Source organism: Lates calcarifer, unplaced genomic scaffold, assembly GCF_001640805.2.
Source record: "Lates calcarifer isolate ASB-BC8 unplaced genomic scaffold, TLL_Latcal_v3 _unitig_724_quiver_3108, whole genome shotgun sequence".
NCBI lineage: Eukaryota > Metazoa > Chordata > Actinopteri > Centropomidae > Lates > Lates calcarifer.
The window spans coordinates 1-15,235 of record NW_026117941.1 but is presented as its reverse complement, the minus strand read 5'-3'; the positions used below and the strand labels follow the sequence as shown (position 1 = coordinate 15,235).

At 40.5% G+C, this 15,235-nt stretch overlaps 1 pseudogene; it reads left to right on the top strand.

The window, feature by feature from the left end:
• Positions 1–10,925: 10,925 nt before the first annotated feature.
• On the top strand, positions 10,926–15,103 carry LOC108879732 (plasminogen activator inhibitor 1-like; annotated as a pseudogene).
• Positions 15,104–15,235: the final 132 nt, after the last annotated feature.

Here is a 15,235-nt window from a genome sequence, read left to right as displayed (position 1 = left end):
CAATGATGTTTTACTCTCTGTATTTCAATGTCAAGTTCTCTCTGTTTTCTGTTTTTGGACACCAAACCAAAGTTTGAACATTGGGTGGAAACATCAGACAGTATAATTTTGAAGAAAATTAGTGATAGTGTTCCTGTTAGAAGTATCTGCCCCTCAATACTACTCAACTGAATCTGTCTTATTTTTTCCAACATACCATAATCCTTAAAGTATTCAAAATAAACATGATAACATTTCTTAGTTTCTGCTAGGAAGTCAGGAAGTGTGACTGACTGTATCCATTGATTCACTTCCTGTTTTCAGTCCCATGAGGCATATGCTGTTGTCTGATGTGACATGACAATACCTGCTAAAACAGGGGCTGTTCCTGTTTGTTCTTCTTCATACATACAGGGGCATCTGCAGTTGCCACGGAGTTGCCCAAATATGTCTCGCAAGGGAACATGTCAGTGCGTCTTCCATGCTGACTGGGACTTCACACTCACTCCAAAAACTGGTGCAGGTTTCAGTAAGTATTTTGTGTCCTATTTAGTTTATTTTCATTTTAAAAAGAAAGAAAAATAACTCATCCTCGCTTTTAATGCTTGTGCCTATCAGCATGAGGAGTGCCATCCCAGTCTGCAACAAAATTCATTACTACTAGAGGGACTGTAATGACTACTATGGTAAGGCACAAAAACTATTTGGTTACAGAAAGGTCATATTCTGGGTTTGCATTCTAATGAACCATCCGTCTACCATCACCCTACAACACCCTTTCTCTGTACAGAGTAGCAGTAAATAACCATGCCCTTATCTTATATTGATGGAAAGTGACTGGCCAGTCATCTCTGGAGCTCGGCTGTTAGCTGCCAAGATAGCCAGTTGGTCTCGCCCAATTGGAGGTTCTTCATATCCAAAAACATAGGGGCAATTTTGCAAATAGGCTTTTCTTACAAAAAAAGTAAATGGTTACTTTATCACCAGGAATGATATCAAATTTATAATGTATTAGCAGCCCTGGCCCAGTTTTGAGCCAGGCTCAAAATCTGTGCCATCATAAAATGCACTCTGGGACACTTGGCTTCCCAAGTCCACAATAGTCAGCCTTGAAGGTACACAGGATAAAACAGGTAGAGTGAGAACACTTCTGGTCATTTGGGGCTGTACTTGGCTAGACCGCAGACTAAGTTGGGCCATGACTAATGATGTTTCCACGGTAAATAAGAACAGTACAGACAAGAACATAGATTGAGAAAGGTCTTCTGTCGTGTTTGCTAACATGGACACAGATTATTTACAAATGTTGGAAAATCCTATTATCAATTTTGCTGGTTGCTGTGGAGCGAAATCACTGAGGGCTTTTTAAAAAACAGTACGTTAAAAAATACCAGAGTTATCCTTCAAGTCCTGTCCCATTGAAAATTTAAATCATAACAAAACAGCAGCTGAATCTTTTCAAACATTGCATGGGGAACACTGCATGTCATGTGCACATGAAAGATTTAGTGAAGGCAGAGAGGATGTCCAAGACGATGAACGTTCTGTGCGCCTGTGCACATCAAAAACCTCTGAAAACATTCAACAAACTGAACAAATCATTGGAAGTGGTCGAGGACTCAGTATAAGAATGAGAGCAGAAATGGTCTCCATTGATAAAGAGACAGTTTGGCAAATTTTGCATGAAAATTTGAACATGACAAAAGTGTGAGCTAAAGTTGTACCAAAATCTCTGACTCCTGATCTAAAGGAAAAGCAGTTGTCCCAAAAACAAATCGCAGTGCTTGATCACCCTCCCTGTTCACCTGATCTAGTCACCGTGTGACTTTTTCCTTTTTCCTATGATCAAATCTGTACTCAAAGGAACACGTTTTGAGTCTGTCAGAAGTTAAGAAAAGAACCACAGAGGTTCTGAGACAACTGTCTGAAGACCTACTGCACTGCTTTGATCAGTGGAAGACCCGAATGCTGCAGTGTGTTGATGCAGAAGGGGAGTATGTTGAAGGAGAAAGACATTGAAAAGTGTTTATGTTAATAAAATTGTATTACAGCATTATTCTCATTATTTAATAGCCGTACCCTGTATAATCATCCAGTATGGACAAGACTAAATGTTTAGAGGAAGATTCATAACATGGTTATCCCACTTAAAGCCACGTAAAGCCAAACATCAAAGCAAACAGTTTGTAATGCCCTCTCATTCTATCACATGTTCTCTGAAATCAGAAAAACTGCAAAGACAGGATGATGCTATTTGTCATGTGCACCGATGATTTAATGTGTAGTTTCATGTTATTAGTAAAACATTCAATACTTAGCAAGAACAGATTGCTGCAACACCCTGTTGTATTGCTGATACGATCAGAACACCAGTTCAGACTGGTCTGATGAGTCACTTGTTACATGCTTTTTCTGCTTCTGTGTATGTTTTCAGCATTTCAGGTGTACCCAATATAGGAAAAACAACACTCAAATCTACAATGTCATTCTGTTAAGCATCTGACAGCCAACCCTAAAGGTGAAAAGGTCAGCTAGTGAAACAGAGTCCCCTCTCTAACCATACCATGTGCTTATTTCCCTTTTCTCACTTCTGCAACATTTCCTCCTCTGCAACATCCTGTATGCCTAACATGAGGATGAACCCATCACTGGAAAACCACAGTTACTAAGAATTCGTGAGAAGTTGACCAAGATGTTACATTTAAAAAATGGGGACACTTAAGTCCGTATATTCAGTCAGTATACATTCTATGGCATAATTCAGTGGCTGTAGTTACATCAAGCAAATGTTTTCTCCTCATGTGAGGAGTCTGCAAAAGTATTTAGATGTGGTGTCTTGCCAGATTGGACTGACAAAAAATCCAAAAACAAACAAAGCACTAATGTGCATTAATTGTTTTTCTAATTCCTGTTTCCTTGTGTGTCCACCACTGAGACTGGTCCAGGACTGGAAGCAGAAAGAGCTAGCCACTGTGTAAAATAATGTTTAAAAAAAAAAAAAAAAAAAAAAAAAAGAAAAAACATTTAAATCATATGGGCATTTTCAAGTTGGATTTCACTGTCATTAGATATTATAACTCCAAATACTGTAAGTCTCAAGTGACAGAGGAAATGAGATGAGAGAATTATTCTTAGTGGCTGTATTTAGAAAAGAAAACCAAATACACCACTTGGGGAAATACACCCCAGGAAGTAAGCAACTGGGAAATTGGCCAAAAAATAATTGCCAAATACCAAGAACCTTTAATCCACAGTTAAACAAGGCACACAGACTCATTCACTGAAGGGGCAGAGACATGATTCAATATGAACTTTTTGATTAGATTGAAAAACTAAAGGAAATAATGTGATATGACTGAAAAATACATCAGCAAGTGACTGGAAATTAACAGAGTAGATTCCAGATAAAACTATTAAAATATTCTTTAACTACAAAACCTTCTTTATTATTATTAAAATCTTTTAAAAATATAGTCATTTAGAATATACTTCCGTTACTCAAAAGAAACAAACCAAAGCTAAGCCTAAGTGGGTTGAGGCCGTGAATGGAGCAGCAGCCTATACTAAGGGATGTCTAGGGATGTTACCATAGACTCAGTAGTCCAGTCACAGCAAACTAAACATTCACACAACAAACAAGAGAACCACTCATGTGTCCCAGTGCCTTAAACACAGCAAACTGTGAAGGGACCTCACGCAGGGTGACTCCTTCAGTAAACTGGCAGCCAGCTCCACTGAAACTGAAGAAAGAGAAAAAAAAAATGGAACTATAAAGTTATCAGAATGAGCTAAAAATACCAATTGTTGCCAACACATTTTAGTGTTTTAAGACGTATAGAATTATCTTCAATCTACAATAAGACAATTTAACAGTAGTCCAGGCCCTGCTTGTGACCACAGTATAAAATTAAAGCTGCGAGCAGCGTTGAACGGGCCCTCGCACCCGGCGTCCGTCGGGGGAGCGGCGACCGCGGGACCCCGGCAACCGCGGGGTCAACGCAGGTCGCAGGGCACACGCTGGCGTAACAGTTCACACTTCCCAGATGTAAAATTTTAAATAAAAGCTTTTATGCTAATTATTTTCTGTGATAATATTATTCAGAGCTCATCATCTGTGACAGCTCATGGCTCTATTGACTGTAACCTCCCTGTGGCAGCTTCTCACAGACACAATCAACTCCTCTTCCCCTCCCCCCTCAGACACACACAGACACACACACACAGAGACCCCCTTCCAAAAACCCATCAAAGAGTAATACAATGGCTCCATCTGTAGGATAAAGTAGAGAGTCGCAACAGGAAGTTACCCCAAAATCTGAGGTTTCAAACAGGAAGTTGGGTTTCCGAACTTTGACGGGCCAGAACCGGCACACGCTTCGACCCAAACTCACAATTTTCGGAGCCAGTCTTCCAAAAATCCTTAAGTCTGTCCTGACAACATTTTGAAGTGAATCTGGTCACCCGTCTAGAAACTGGACATCACACTATAAAATATGTCATTTCCTGCTATAAATAGGTGGTGCTACAACAATTGTATGAATATTGACATATGGATGTGTGCAGATAGGTACCATTAACAATCCTGTAAAGTTTGATGCAGTTTGGACAAAGTATGGCCGAAATATAGCAAAAATAAAGCAACTTCCTGTTTTGTGGCGAGTGATCGAACTTTGAGGGGCCATAACTTCCACGCCCTTCAATGAAAAGTCCGAAACTTTTGCAATTTAACTTCGTCTATGTCTTAAGAACAAATTATCAAATTTTGAAGTCAATCGGATAATGCGTCTAGGACTAGTTCGCGTTCAAGCGACCCCTGGAAATGGCCAAAAACACACAATTTTTTCACCTTCCGGTCAAAATAAAAATACTTTCTGTTGGGTTTAGAATATGGCTCCAAGAGACTTTTTGGTGCGTCATGGGATGTTACATATGTGTGCAGATTTTCAGATTTTTAGGCGCAACGGGCTTGAGGGGCTGTTCCGTTAAAAATGTAGGTGGCGCTACCGAGGCCATTTTGCCACACCCATGCTCAAGACCCCTAAATTATTAAATTTTTCGCCGTGCCTGACGCGTCTGCAAATTTTCAGGAGTTTTGACGCATTTTAAGGCCCTCAAAAAGGCGATCAAAGAGGCGGAAAAAGAAGAAAAAAAATAATAATAATAATAATTAAAGCTGCGAGCAGCGTTGAACGGGCCCTCGCACCCGGCGCCCGTCGGGGGAGCGGCGACCGCGGGACCCCGGCAACCGCGGGGTCAACGCAGGTCGCAGGGCACACGCTGGCGTAACAGTTCACACTTCCGAGATGTAAAAATTTTAAATAAAAGCTTTTACGCTAATTATTTTCTGTGATAATATTTTTCAGAGCTCATCATCTGTGACAGCTCTTGGCTCTCTTGACTGTAACCTCCCTGTGGCAGCTTCTCACAGACTCAATCAACTCCTCTTCCCCTCCCCCCTCAAACACAAACACAAACACACACACACACACACACACACACACACACAGATACCCCCTCCCAAAAGGAGATAAAACTCAGTTTTAACTTGAGTTTAAAAGCTTTGAGCTTTGAGCAAAAGCATTTTTTTAAGTTCTGTTATTGGGTGCATATATAAATCATTTATGCTTAAACAAGGCTTATAATGAAGTTATTTGAACAGTGAATATCTCATCTGCCTAAAGTCAGGGCGAAGCCACTAACCAGCTGTAGGGATGGGTATCATTAGGATTTTATCTTTATCCATACAGACCCCTATCAGTCCAGCTCAGACTGTTACTGGTTTAAGAGAGTGAAGTTTATAGCAATTTGCAAAATTTGGAGATTAGTGACAAACTAACCAGTTAGACTACATACAGACAAGCTTTCATTTTAGCTGTTAGTAACAGTTTGCCATGAGCTTAACCAGCGTGCTGTGCTTCCTGTTAAACATGTTATGAGACTGTGGACAAGGCTGAAAATATTACTTTACTAACTACTTGCCGAACAGGCGCTTTGACAAAGAAAAGGTAAAGGCCAGCAGCTTTTACTTTTCAATGCACTTGTCGTCAACTTGAGTGGCTTATATTCAGCTGGTTCACCTCGACGCCCGTGGACCTAGTGCACTTTTCCTGTCGCCGTACACTGAGTAACACGAAAAAATCAGCTGACCCCGTGTGAAATTTCCTAACTGATCAAAACCAAACTGTAAAGACAGCATCAATCCACGCTCAGCTTTGGTCAAGGGGAGACATATGGGAGAAGATGAGTAGAGAGATGGAAAGAAACAGAAAGGGTGATGGAGAAAGATTACATGAATTCAAAATAACCTACAATTCCTTAAAATTAATTTGAAGCCAGTTTAATTTTTTGAGCCAGCTTTGACATCTGCAGATATGAGTTTCTGAAGAGGGGCCTGCTGAGGTTAGATGTGCTGAATAATATCCATTTTCATATCAGAAAAAACACTGCATTAAACATTGTCTTAGCTCACTGAGCTGAGGTCAACAGGTAATATAACCAACCTGTGAGGTGGCTCACCCCCGTAAGATAAACACATAAATGATCCCTGATAGAACCGATAATTAAAGGCACATCAGTGACAGGGAATGCTATTAAAACTAAACTATAAACTGGTGACATTAACTGCAAAAGAAGATTTTTATTGATACATTTCAGGTAGAATTTAGTTTTCAATAAGGAAAATGCTGTAAGAAACCTGAATTTGTTGCAACAAATTTAAAATAAAAGCTTTTATGCTAATTATTTTCTGTGATAATATTTTTCAGAACTCATCATCTGTGACAGCTCATGGCTCTCTTGACTGTAACCTCCCTGTGGCAGCTTCTCACAGACTCAATCAACTCCTCTTCCCCTCCCCCCTCAAACACACACACACAGACACACACACACAGAGACCCCCTTCCAAAAACCCATCAAAGAGTAATACAATGGCTCCATCTGTAGGATAAAGTAGAGAGTCGCAACAGGAAGTTACCCCAAAATCTGAGGTTTCAAACAGGAAGTTGGGTTTCCGAACTTTGACGGGCCAGAACCGGCACACGCTTCGACCCAAACTCACAATTTTCGGAGCCAGTCTTCCAAAAATTGTCAAGGAGGGGCTGACAACATTTGAAGTGAATCTGGTCACCCGTCTAGAAACTGGACATCACACTATAAAATATGTCATTTCCTGCTATAAATAGGTGGCGCTACAACAATTGTATGAATATTGACATATGGATGTGTGCAGATAGGTACCATTAACAATCCTGTAAAGTTTGATGCAGTTTGGACAAAGTATGGCCGAAATATAGCAAAAATAAAGCAACTTCCTGTTTCGTGGCGAGTAATCGAACTTTGAGGGGCCATAACTTCCACGCCCTTCAACAAAAACTCAAAATCTGCCGCAATTTAACATCGTCTATGTCTTAAGAACATACTATTAAGTTTTGAAGTCAATTGGATAATGCGTCTAGGACTAGTTCGCGTTCAAGCGACCCCTGGAAATGGCCAAAAACACACAATTTTTTCACCTTCCGGTCAAAATAAAAATACTTTCTGTCGGGTTTAGAATATGGCTCCAAGAGACTTTTTGGTGCGTCATGGGATGTTACATATGTGTGCAGATTTTCAGATTTTTAGGCGCAACGGGCTTGAGGGGCTGTTCCGTTTAAAAATGTAGGTGGCGCTACCGAGGGCATTTTACCACGCCCATGCTCAAGACCCCTAAATTATTAAATTTTTCGCCGTGCCTGACGCGTCTGCAAATTTTGGTAAGTTTTCACGCATGTTAAGGCCCTCAAAAAGCCGATCTAAGAGGCGGAAAAAGAAGAAAAAAAATAATAATAATAATAATAATAATAATAATAATAATAATAAACAGACCGAAAACAAGAGGGTCCTTGCAACTCGTTGCATGGCCCCGTTGGGCCCACGCAACTCGTTGCTCGGGCCCTAATAATAATAAACCGAACGAAAACAAGAGGGTCCTTGCAACTCGTTGCATGGCCCCGTTGGGCCCACGCAACTCGTTGCTCGGGCCCTAACTAGTAAGCCCCACTGGTATACCCTGGCAAAGAGGCCAAAACAATAATCCATCTCATTTCCCATCTCAATGCAGCTTCTTCCTAAAGGTAACAGTGTGTTTCACAGAATGAATGAGTAGACCTACAGCTAGAGCACATGGCAAAAGCAATGGGAAAGGAGGAGCAAGTGAACAGACCAGCTTTTCCCAGTTTTCCCTATCCCACATGCACACCTCTAAGGCTGCATGTGCTATGTTAGCGGCACAAGGGGGAACTACACAATAATAGGCAGGTGGTTTTAATGTTATGGCTGATCAGTGTACAAGCGCACCAGATAAATCAGATAACTAATGGGAAAAAAGAAGAAAAAACAATGAAAGAACAAAGTTTTGACCCACATCAGCTTTAGCTGATTTAAAAGATAGTCGTTGCTGTTTCAGAGCTGCACCACTGGCATCATTCTCCACCTCCTCAACAGGCCTTGCTACCAGTGTTGCAGAGTTTTATTTTAATGTATCCATGCTTTCCTCATAGTTGGCTGGAGAATTACAGTAAGTAAGAGAGCAGCTTGTAGGGCCCAAAGGTCAGTTAATTAGGTCTTATACATACAGTAAGTTAGGCAACAATTACTGCTTTATCTCTTGGGATGAGTCTGCGTGTATGATGTTATGTATTGTCTTGGCAACACTTGAGTCCCATGTTCCTGAAACCCACACAGAGAACTGAGTGGGTGGTGCAAGTTCAATTTCCATTCACAGGCATATATGGAATGTAGTAAATCCTTGGGGATTGTGGGGGTTATGCTAAGTTACAGTAAACAGATGTGTTGATACATCTGTATAGTTTATGTCTGTAAAGATTCTCAGTCATCCAAGTCATGGTTACCCAAGAAAGGCTGAGTCAAAGGTAAGTGGACTTGGCTGCAGGTATTTGATATTTGACTGGTGGGGAAACTCAAGGGTTAACTCAAGTGCATCACTTGGTTCGTGGGTGCAGGTGTAGGTAATCTGCTGAGGCTTGACCTGAGCAATTGGCCATTCTGTGTTGAGCCATGCACCAAATCATCGCACAGTTTGTCATACTGTGAACCAGATGATACTGCATTGTGTTGCAGTAAAAGTTAAACCTCAAGATTTACATTTGGATATTTTCAGTGCAAACATGAGTATTGTGTGTGGAGATTAGGGTGGTGGTCGTATCACAATCTAACCATTTTGTTAAAACCATAAACACAATCACTAAACCATACTGGCTGTCTTTTTTAGACAGGGCTGGCATGATTTGCACAATAATCATAGGCAGCTTATGTAATTATGTTTATTGATACTGTGATGTTCTGGTAATTCTGTTATATAAACACAACCTATTATATGTAGTGTTTTTCTTATTGATGTTCAGTTTCTGTCACTAGATAATATTTCAAAGCTAAATTCCATTCACTTCCATTTAATTGGGGTAATCCCTTTCTTGACTCCCTTCATTACGTAGTGCTTGCCATGCCATTGATACTTAAGTTTGTCCTTTCTTCACTGAGGACAGACATCAAACACACCACAGCTAAGTCATGTCAGCTCCAGGAAGTTCTTACTGGTTTTGCTTTTTAACTTCTAACAAACTAAGTGGCTTCAATAAGGATTTTTGTGGATCTGCCAGAGGCCTCAATCAAGATAGATCTGGAAAATGTGGGTGTTAATTTCCATTCTCTGTCCCGTTTACCAGATGCTTGGTGAGTAGTGGGAGAAGGAATGTTGAAACCCATGACCAAATTTGGTTTTTTGATGTGTCACCACCCAAAGTGAGAGTCTAGAGTGACTGTATGAAAGATAAGCTGTTAGCTTGGTGATAAAAACCATCAGAAAAATGTATTAATAATATTAATATTATAATATTATCTCATTGTAAGTGTGAGTGTAATCTTGCAATTCTCAGTAGCAGAGAGAAAGTGTAGTGCTCAGTAAATTTCCTGACTGTGAATATCCAGGTTGGCTGAGAAGTCCTAACTCCTGGTGATGAAAACCATGTGATATGATTAAAAGCTCCAGTACAGCTACTAAATGGACTTTGACATTTGTTTTGTTTGTTTCTGAAAGGTCATGAGTACATTTCAAAACTCTCCAGGTGATGGGTATAATGTGTTTCTCAAAACATGACAAAATGGTCCTATTTAACCAGGTAGTAGTAACTGTGGAGCAGTAAATCTCCAATTCTAAGACAGTAATGATATCCTCTGCATACTAATATGACATGGTGCAGGTAAACTTTCATTCTCCCCAGATTTTTATTGTTTCATTGTTTCAGTCACTCTTGATAAGCTTTTCCTGGACCAAAGTTTAATAAACTTAATAAACATTGTAAATTCATATGTTTTTAGGGATGAAAAGTTGGGGTTGATTTTTGGTTACAGTAAGATCACAAAACACTTTCATTCATCAGAAAATGAAACAAACAAAAAACAAAACATTAACACAATTTTCTCTACAGCCTTTAGATATTTTCTTCAGGGGAAACACAGTCTGACGGCGCAGCACCTGGCTGTCAGCCAGCTGATGACAATCTGCAACATTTATCACATTCAGACATTCAGACCCAGGGAGATCCATGAGTAAAAAACATGACTGTTCCTTTCTCTCTGAGGACACTGTCCTGCACATGCCAGAGTGATGTGTGTGTGTGTGTGTGTGTGTGTGTGTGTGTGTGTGTGTGTGTGTGTGTGTGTGTGTGTGTGTGTGTGTGTGTTTGGAAGAGACAGGGACAGTTCAGTGAGTTTCCATATGGTCTGAAAAGCTTCAGGCAAAAGACAGAAAAGAAAAGCAGGAGAGGGAGGAGGAGGGAGAGAGTGTGTTCCTGAAAAGGAAGCTTGTCCAGACAGTGTCAGATGACATCATCGTCTCTAATAATGTGCGTGGCGTAGGTGGGGGTGGGGTTCTCAACCATGCAGCCCTACACTATAAAAAGAGGAAACCCCATTCAATCCTTCAGACTTAAGCAGCAGCAGCAGAGAACAAGACTGACACTGAAACAACAACCTGAGGCACTACATCTGACACACTCCAACCACCAGGTAAGACTAAACAAGCCTTGGACATTAGAATTATAAATGTAATATTCTTTAAAAAGCTGGAAGATTTTTTTTAGTTAGCCAAACATAACTCCATCCTAAGTAGATGTGACATTAAAGTGCTGCTTACACATGAATGCATCAGTAATTGAAATTATCAATCAAATGTAGTACAGACACTGTTCAAAACTATAGAGTTACAACAGTGTCAGGGAGCAGCTAAGTGCAAATATAAGCAGGGGTTTGAGTGAAAAGTGAATGTGAATAGCTGAGGGGATGAATGACTAATTGAATGTATTCATCCTGGCAAGGTTGTTTTGATAATTACAGTCTGATGGGAGGAACTGGCATAACAGAAGAGGGAGATGTTACAGCTCCTGTACACCAAGTAATATTTTATGTCACGATAGATAAAAATAAAAAAATTAAAAAACATAAAGATGCTGGACAAACACAATGTTTAAAAGTTTTGATGGAGCAATAATTAGGTATACAGCTTGTAGAAAAGGTAATAACTGGACCTTGGCTAATGTATGAGTTCTATAATCAAGGTCCATTGAAGAGGAGTGATGGATTAGACTAAATGTTTAACTGATGGAATAAATAAGTAGTTCCCAACCTTTCTGGCTTATGACCTCCTAAAACAAAGTCTGTGGACAACCCCTCGTCACTGTTTGCATATACAGATGGATGACATATTGAAGGAAAAATCTATCACCTATGGGAGATTATGGGTTGATGTGTTAGACAGCACTCCAAACACAAAATGAGGGAGCATCTTTTGGATGAATGGTGTTCCATCACTCCAGCAGAGTTCAGACACTATCAATGCCAAGGAGCACTGAAGCTGTTCTGCGAAGTCATTGTGAACCAACACATTACTGAGACACTGTATATTGGTTTTTATCTCTCATTTGTGACATATATACAGTATTATGTCCACCACTTTAAGCACAATATCATTTTGTTTTGTTTATATATTTTTTTTCATGTCATTTCTTCTGAATACTGAATACATGATAGGGAACTTTTCTCAAGTCACTCAGTTGTTTTGTTTTCTTTTTTGATTACTGCACAATACATTCATTTGTAAGAATGGCAAAAAGTTCTTTTTCTGTTTGTTTTTAATGATTGATGTGAAGTCATTTCCTGTATAACCACGCCCTTCGTGTTCACTTTTGTGGAAGCTAAAAATATCCTTAGTTTTGTCTTGGCTCCAAAGTTTTATAGAAAACATCTGTTCATGTTTAGAATTGTTCTGCAGCGTTGCACAATCCAATATATTTACTGCTCCCTCTTAATAAGAAACAGAAACAAATGTGGGATCCATCCACTTCTTTTTACAGTGGAGCAATATTTTGTCCTGATATTTGCTGAGCTCTTGCTCTGCCTCTGGGGTAAGGTGCACTATTTACACTCACATGGTTGATGCATTTTACATATTTATGCAAAGAAGAGTCAGAGCGTTAGTGTAACTGGCCCAGTGACTGTGTGCATTCAAACTGCTGTAAAACTGAATCTGAGTTTAAACCAACATAACTAGGCATGCACCTGTTCTCTGCTTTCTCTCCCAGGATGCTCTGTGCTTACATTTTCATGTTGCTGACCCTGAGCAGAGTAGGGCTGGGCTCTCTGCAGGACAAACAGACTGACTTTGGCCTGAAGGTATTCCTCCAGCTCAGCCAGGGCTCTGTGGACAAGAACCTGGCCTTCTCCCCATATGGTGTGGCCTCTGTCCTGTCCATGGCTCAGCTTGGCGCTGCCGGAAACACCCGTAAGGCCTTGACCACTGCAATGGGCTTTTCTCTGCAAGGTAAGTGATATGGATTAAAAGATGATGACTTGGGGATTCTGGTATATATCTGTATATATAATTAAATTTAATAATAATGATAATTACGATTAATAACAATTAGAATTGGAATAAATGTAATTCCACCACTAATTACAGAACTCCCTGCACTGAGGTTATATATACACTTATTTCAGTTTGTAACTATAATAATATTGAAAAATAATACTATTTTTTACCGATCAAAAACAAGTACACAATGCTTTGCAGATATAGAATAGACAAAGCATCGAGAAAATATATACTCACACACAAGAGCACATGAAACATGTGACGAAAAAAAAAGAAAAAAATAAGATTAAAAAAACAGTCAAGCATAAAACTAATTACAAGCGTGTAATGTAGGTTGGATGCCTGAACAAACAGTTTAATGGAGCTGTGAATGTAACAGTGACTTTGGTGAAATCACACAACTTAAACTCATCTCTCCTCTCCCGCAGAGCGAGGGATGTCACGGCAGCAGCGTCTTCTGCAGCGGGATCTGTCCAGTGAGGAGGGCGTGGAGATAGCTGGTGGGGTGATGGTGGAGAGGAAGATGAGTCTGGAGAAGGGATACCGCCGTGCCCTGGCCAAGGCCTTCCAGACCCACCCACACCAGATGGACTTCACTAAGCCAGACCAGGCGGTTGCCATCATCAACTCGTGGGTCTCAGACCACACTGCAGGTACTCGCTCTGTCCAACTAACACCATGTCATCTCCGAAGAACGCCTCTGCAATCATCTTTGTTTTAAGGGGCTTGCTTTCTTTTGTGACTTATTTTTTCTACCTTTTCTTCTGTAGGTTCCATCCCTGAGTTCTTGGCAGCTGGATCTCTGACTGATGAGACCCGCCTGGTCCTCCTCAATGCTCTTCATTTCCAGGGCCTCTGGAAAGTTCCCTTTGACCCCAGACTGACACAGGAGAGGATGTTTCATTGTGCCAATGGCAGCACTGTGCCCGTGCACATGATGAGACTCACAAACCACTTCAGTTATGGTAGTGTGACCCAGGGCATGCATATATTTCATTCTGATACTGTGTTCCACAGGTGACAGTGTGTGCTAACACATCTATCTTCTCCTTAACCAACAGGTGAGTTTGTAACTACTGACGGGGTGGACTATGATGTCATTGAGGTCCCATATGAGGGTGAGTCACTCAGCATGCTCCTAGTGTCACCCTTTGAGCCAGAAGTCCCACTGAGTGTGCTCAGTGCAGATCTGAGCAGCAAGAGGATTAAGCAGTGGAGGGCAGAACTGAGGAACGTCAAGCGGCAGCTGGCCATGCCCAGGTGAGGGAAACAGTCAGACACTGTGTGGGAAGCTAACATTCACTTATTTTTGAAATGCTTCTCTCATAGACTAAGTGCTGTTCTACATTTGTTTGTGTCATATTCAAGGCTAAAAGCCTAAAGCAACCAGAAAGAAGACTGAGGACTTGTGTTTTGATTTTGCAGGTTTACTCTGAACTCTGAGGTGAATTTGAAAACAGCTCTGCTTAACATGGGTCTGGGAGACATGTTCAGTCTGGCTACTGCTGACTTCACACGCATCACCAGTAAGTTATTATTATTATTTTTTATTTGTAATTTTTTTGGCACAAAAAAGGACAGTTTTCTTTGGCTTCATCTCACAGCATGTACACCAAAAACAGGACAACGGAGGAGAGAGCCTGAATCATTCATTAATTTATCAAGTATCAATAAATACACAGAGAGGCTAAGTGCAAAAGTGCATTCATACATTTGCCTATTTCTTTTTTGTAGCATCCCCCCAACCCCCAAGGGTAAAAACTCAAATTATGAGTATACAGATATTAGATCAATCATATTTCACCCTTAGATGTATCTGTGGCTCCTTATTCTAACCTCTGCAGTTTTGCCTTATTTATATAACCAAGTTTTCATAGCACATGATCATATTGGAAACTACAGTGATACCAGTGCAGTCAGATGAACTATGTACTCTGTTGTGTGTTTCTGCCCTGCAGCTGATGAAAGGCTGTGTGTGTCCAAAGTCCTCCAGAGAGTGAAGGATTGAGGTGACATGAGCGAGGAACAAAGGGGAGCGGCAGCAACAGGTGGGTTCACAAGTCAACCTCACACAGCGCGCGCGCGCACACACACACACACACACACACACACACACACACACACACACAAACACACAAAATTCAAGTCAGTGAACTCAGTGAGGAATTTGAGAATGATGAATGATGAATGAATGATGCAGAGGGACCGGACACTTTCTCTTTGATTAAGGCATCAGGTCTCAATTTCAAACGTTTTAGCCATAAAATACTTTCAGAATTATTTTAGACATGCAAATGAAAGTTGAACAGTCAAACGCTGCAGAAGAACCAC